Source organism: Mirounga angustirostris, unplaced genomic scaffold (assembly GCF_029215605.1).
Source record: "Mirounga angustirostris isolate CCGP_5_RB_7025 unplaced genomic scaffold, mMirAng1.0.hap1 SCAF_9, whole genome shotgun sequence".
Classification (NCBI taxonomy): domain Eukaryota; kingdom Metazoa; phylum Chordata; class Mammalia; order Carnivora; family Phocidae; genus Mirounga; species Mirounga angustirostris.
The window spans coordinates 105,384,152-105,390,458 of record NW_026991717.1 but is presented as its reverse complement, the minus strand read 5'-3'; positions in this window follow the sequence as shown (position 1 = coordinate 105,390,458).

The following is a 6,307-nucleotide window of genomic DNA, read 5'->3' as shown; positions in this document are numbered from 1 at the left end:
TGAGAATAAATCCGTTATAAATAAACTATTATTGAAATGAATCCAGTAATGTATTAAAAACCATTATATCACGACCTAGGAGGTTTTGCACAGGAATTTGAGATGGTCAGCACAAAGAAATCTACTTATGTTAACACTGGTGATCTCTGGGTAGTAGGAATATAACATTTTATTTTCTTATACTTGCTTTGGTTTATTTTCTAATTTTACTACATGAATATGCACTACTTCTGTAACAATAAAAGGTTAAAAAGTAAATCTGGTAGCACATTTTTTTTTTTTAGATTTTATTTATTTATTTGACAGCGAGAGAGGGAACACAAGCAGGTGGAGTGGGAGAGGGAGAAGCAGGCTTCCCACGGAGCAGGGAGCCTGATGCGGGGCTTGATCCCAGGACCCTGGGATCGTGACCTGAGCCGAAGGCAGACGCTTAATGACTGAGCCACCCAGGCGCCCCTAGTAGCACATTTTTAAAACTATTATAAATAAAGTTTTAAAAAAGCAACCTACAAGGGCACTTGGGTGGCTCAGTTGGTTAAGCGTCTGCCTTTGGCACAGGTCATGATTCCAGGTCCTAGGATCGAATCCAGTATCGGGCTCCGTACTCAGTGGGATCCTGCTTCTCCCTCTCCCTCTGCTGCTCCCTCTGCTTGTGCTCTCTCACTCTCTCTGTAAAATAAATAAATAAAAAATCTTTTAAAAAAAAGTCACTTATGGCTTGTTTCCCTCTCTCCTTTTTTTCTTTTCCCCCTTCCCATATGTTCATGGTTATTTTTCTTAAATTCCACATATGAGTGAGATCATATTTATTTCACTTAGCAAAATACACTCTAGCTTCATCCACGCTGTTGCAAATGACAAGATTTCATTCTTTTCTGTTGGTTAAGTAATATTCCATTGTATATATATACACATATATATATGTATATATATATACACACCACATCTTCTTTATCCATTAATCAGTTGATGGACATTTGGGCTATCTCTGTAGTTTGGCTATTGTTGATAATGCTGCTATGAACATCGAGGGGTGGGGGCATGGATCCCTTTGAATCTGTGTTTTTGTATCCTTTGGGTAAATACCTAGTAGTGCAACTGCTAGATCATCGGGTAGCTCTATTTTTAACTTTTTGAGGAACCTCTAAACTGTTCTCTAGAGTGGCTGCACCAGTTTGCATTCCCACCAACAAGGAGCATGTGACTCTTGATGTCAGGATTGTGAGTTTGAGCCCCAAGTTGGGTGTAGAGATTACTTAAATAGAAAAAAAATTTTATGGCACCTGGGTGCTCAGTTAAGCATCTGCCTTCGGCTCAGGTCATGATCCCAGGGTCCTGGGATCAAGTCCCGCACTGGGCTCCCTGCATAGCAGGGAGTCTCTTTCTCCCTCTCCCTCTGTCCTTCCATACACTTGTGCTCTCTCTCAAATAAATAAATAAAATCTTAAAAACATTTTTATATAAAAACATATAACTATTTTAAAACATAAAATTTTAAAAATTTTATAAATAATATAAATGTTTAATATAAGTACAGACTCCAATAACCTAGGAATAGATGTATTAAGAATTTGACAATATCTATCTTAATAAACTCTTAAACTTTCTTGAAGAGCTTTGTATTCGTTTCCTGGGGCTGCTGTAATAAATCACCACAAACTGGATGGCTTAAAACAATAGAAATGTATTCTCTCACAGTTCAGAATGCTAGAAGTCCTAAATGATGATGTTAATAGTGTTGGTTCCTCATGGAGGCTCTGAGGGAGATATTGTCCCCTCTCTCCCTCCTAGTTTCTGGTGGTTGTTTGGCAATTTTTGTCATGCTTTGGCTTGAAAATGCCTCATTCCAATCTCTACCTCTATCTTGACATCATTTTCTTTGTATCTGTGCGGTCCTTTCCTGTCTCTTCTGAGGACTCTCATTGGATTTAGGGACCACCCCATTCCAATGTGATCTCATCTTAATCTTTACCTTAATTACATCTGCAAAGACCCTATTTCCAAATAAGATTATATTTGTGGGTTTTGAATAGACAGGAATTTTAGGGGGACATTGTTCAACTCATTATAAGCTTAAACAACCTGAATAAATACATATACTATATTCTTAAATTGGAGGACTTAATATTTTAAATATACCATTTGGTGAAACATTAAAAAAATTAAATAAGGGGTGCCTGAGTGGCTCAGTTGGTTAAGTGTCAGACTCTTGATTTCAGCTCAGGTCATGATCTCAGGGTCATGTGATTGAGCCCCACATCAGGCTCCGCAATCAGCAGCGAGTCTACTTGAGATTCTCTCTCTCCCTCTGCCCCTCCCACCCTGCTCATGCACATGCTCTCTCTCTCAAAAAAATAAATAAATAAATAAAAATTTAAATAAAAAAGACATATATACCATTTGGTAATTCTTAAAAAAGGATACTAAATAACAAAAATTAAATGGGGATAAAATAAAATACAAATTGGGGCGCCTGGGTGGCTCAGTCAGTTAAGTGTCTGCCTTTGGCCCAGGTCATGATCCCAGGATCAAGCCCCAGGTTGGGCTCCTTGCTCAGCGGGGAGTCTGCTTATCCTTCTCCCTCCCTCTGTCCCTCCTCCTGTTCCTTCTCTCTCTCTCTCTCTTTCTCTCTCTCTCTCTGTCTCACTCACTCTCTCTCTCAAATAAATAAATAAAATCTTAAAAAAATAGAGACTTACATTGTGTAAGACTGATGAATCACAGACCTGTACCTCTGAAACAAATAATACATTATATGTTAAAAAAAAAATAAAGAAGATAGTAGGAAGGGAAAAATGAAGGGGGGATGTCAGAGGGGGAGACGAACCATGTGAGACTATGGACTCTGAGAAACAAACTGAGGGTTCTAAAGGGGAGGGCGGTAGGGGGATGGGTTAGCCTGGTGATGGGTATTAAAAAGGGCACGTATTGAATGGAGCACTGGGTGTTATATGCAAACAGTGAATCATGGATCACTACATCAAAAACTAATGATGTCCTGTATGGTGATTAACATAACATAATAAAAAAAATAGAGACTTACTATAAAAGGAAACAGGAAGGAAGAATAAAGACAATAAAACCAATAGAAGATGGTAGACTTAAGCCCCATTATATCAATAACCTCATTAAAAGTTAAGTGGATGTCAATTTTCAGAAAAAACTAAATTATATGCTGTTCATTAGAAACACATTTAAACATAAAGATACAGATAACTTAAAAATATAAGGATGGGGGGCGCCTGGGTGGCTCAGTTGGTTGAGCGACTGCCTTCGGCTCAGGTCATGATCCTGGAGTCCCGGGATCGAGTCCCACATCGGGCTCCCTGCTCGGCAGGGAGTCTGCTTCTCCCTCTGACCCTCCCCCTTCTCATGTGCTCTCTCTCATTCTCTCTCTCTCAAATAAAAAAAAAAAAAGAAAATATAAGGATGGAAAAAAGACATAGCATGAAAACACTAATCAAAAGAAAGATGGAATGACCGTATTTATGAGACAAAATGTACTTTCAGGCAAGAAGTGTTACCAGAGATAAGAAAGAACATTTCATAAAAACCAAAAATCCTGTTTGTATGGATATAATAACATAGCTCTAACACATTTGAAGCAAAAATTGGGTGGCACTTGGCTGGCTCAGTCAGTGGAGCATGCAACTCTTGATCTTGGAGTTGTAGGTTCGAGTCCCATGTTGGGTGTAGAGATTACCTAAAAATAAAATCTTTTAAAAAATTAAATAAAAGAGAGAAAAAACACAAATGACCAATACCAGGAGTTTCAAAATGTGACATTACTACACATTCTACAGATACTAAGAGAACACAATGAACAACTTTATGCCAATAAATTTGACAATGTAGACAAATTCTTTGAAAAATGCAATTACCAAAACAGATACAAAAAGAAGTAAATGATGGGACCTGAGTGGCTCAGTCTGTTAAGCATCTGCCTTCGGCTCAGGTCATGATCCCAGGGTTCTGGGATCGAGCCCCGCATCGGGCTCCCTGCTCAGTGGGAAGCCTGCTTCTCCTTCTCCCTCTGCCCCTGCTTGTGTTCCCTCTCTCGCTGTGTCTCTCTCGCTAAGTAAATAAATTCTTTAAAAATAAATAAATTAATTAATTAATAAATTAATAATTTCATAAAGATAATCCAGGCCCAGGTGACTTTCAAGAGAAATTGTGCCAGATATTTAAGAGGAAATAATGATAATCTCTCTCAAGCCCTTTTAGAGTTTAGACAAAAAGGAAAACCTATCTACTTGTTTTATGAGGCTAACATAAGTCTGATGCCAAGATCAAAATCCTTTCTGCATATGGATGTAAAAATTCTAAATAAAAATATCAGCAAATTGAAGACAGAGATTCAAAAAAATGCAATAACCAAATATGTTCATCCTAGGAATGCAAGGTTGGTTTAACATTGTAAAATAATCAATGTAATTCACCACTTAACAGAAAAAAAGAGAAAAACCATATAATTATCTGAATAGATATAGAAAAATTCATTGATAAAATAAACATGCACTCAGGGGAAAAAAATCTCAGCAAATTAAGAAGTGAACTTTATTAATCTGACGAAAACTATCTACAAAAAACCCAAAAAGCCACATCTAACATATTTAGTGGTAAAATATTGAATATTTTCTCTCTAAGATGCTAATGTAATTCTGCAGAAGAAAAGCTGTTTGTTTGTTTATTTATTTTAACATGTGATGCTGGACCTATTATGTAACCATACGAGGATAAAAAAAAACTCACAAACTTAACTCTTACCTTAGACCATAGACAAAAATTAAAGATGGCTCATAAGTATGTGTCAAAATTAAAAGCACAAAAGTGTTAAAATATTCAAACTTTTACAAGAAAACATAGGAGAATATTCTTCTGACCTTGGGGTAGCCAAAGATTTTTTTTAAAGATTTTATTTATTTATTTGAGAGAGAGAGTGAGAGCACGAGCAGGGGGAGGGGCAGAGGGAGAAGGAGAAGCAGGCTCCCCACTTAGCAGGGAGCCTGATGAAGGGCTCGATCCCAGGACTCCAGGATCATGACCTGGGCCGAAGGCAGACACTTAACACACTGAGCCACCCAGGTGCCCCCAAGATTTTTTTTTAATAAATTCTACCTTCCACATGGGGCTCGAACTCATGACCCTGAGATCAAGAATTGCAGACTCTCCCAACTGAGCCAGCCAGGCACCCCAAAGATTTCTTATATAAGATACAAAAGACGATAAAAGAATAAAAACATAATTGGACTTAATTGAAATTAAGATATTTTGTTTGTTAAAATTATCAATGTGAGAATAAAGGGGCAAGTCACAAACTAAAATAATACTTTAGCTAGCTAGCTCGCTAGCTGGCTAGCTATCCATCCATCTGACAAAAGGGTTATTTCCAGAATGTATAAAGAACTCATACAAATCAAAAAAGACTGAAAAAAAAAAAAAACCCACCCACAAACAATTAAAAGAACGGGCAAAGATTTGAACAAATGCCACACAAAAGAGAATATCCGAGTAGCCAATCAGCATATGAAAACATGGTCAACATTATTATTCATCAGAAGAATGCAAATTAAAAACACAAGTTATTATTATACATCCATCAGGAAGTCTGAGATATAAAAGCATAAAAACACTGAGAATTGAGAAGGATATGGAGAAGGTGGAACTCTCATACAATTGCTGGTGGAAGTGTAACTAGAAATCTATTAAGCAGTATCTATTAAAGCTACTCTATGACTCCGCAATTCTACTTTAGGTATACGACCAAGAGAAATGAGTATATATATCGAATGAAGGACATGTTCAAGAATGTTCATAAGCAGCTGTATTTATCGCAGTAAAAAACTAGAAACAACTCAAACGTCCATCAGCAGGAGAATGGATTACTAATCTATAGTATATTCATATAATGGAATATAAAACAATAACAAAAGGGGTGTCTGGGTGGCTCAGTCAGTTGAGTGTCTGACTCTTGGTTTCAGCTCATGTCATGATCTCAGAGTCATGAAATAGAGCCCTAAGTTGGTCTCAGAGCTCAGCAGGGAGTCTGCTTGTCCCTCTCCCTCCCTTTCTGTCCCCCACCAAACTGTGTGCACACGAGCTCTCTCTCTCTCTCTCAAATAAATAAATTTTTTAATTAAAAAAATAAAACAATAACAAAAAAGAATAAACTACTGATACATACAACAAGGATGAATCCCACAAATATACTGAGCAAAGGAAGACATCAAAAAACTGTTATTTCATTTATATTCAATTCAAGAACAGGCAGGGAAAATGAACTGGGGTGTTGATGGAAGTCAGAAGA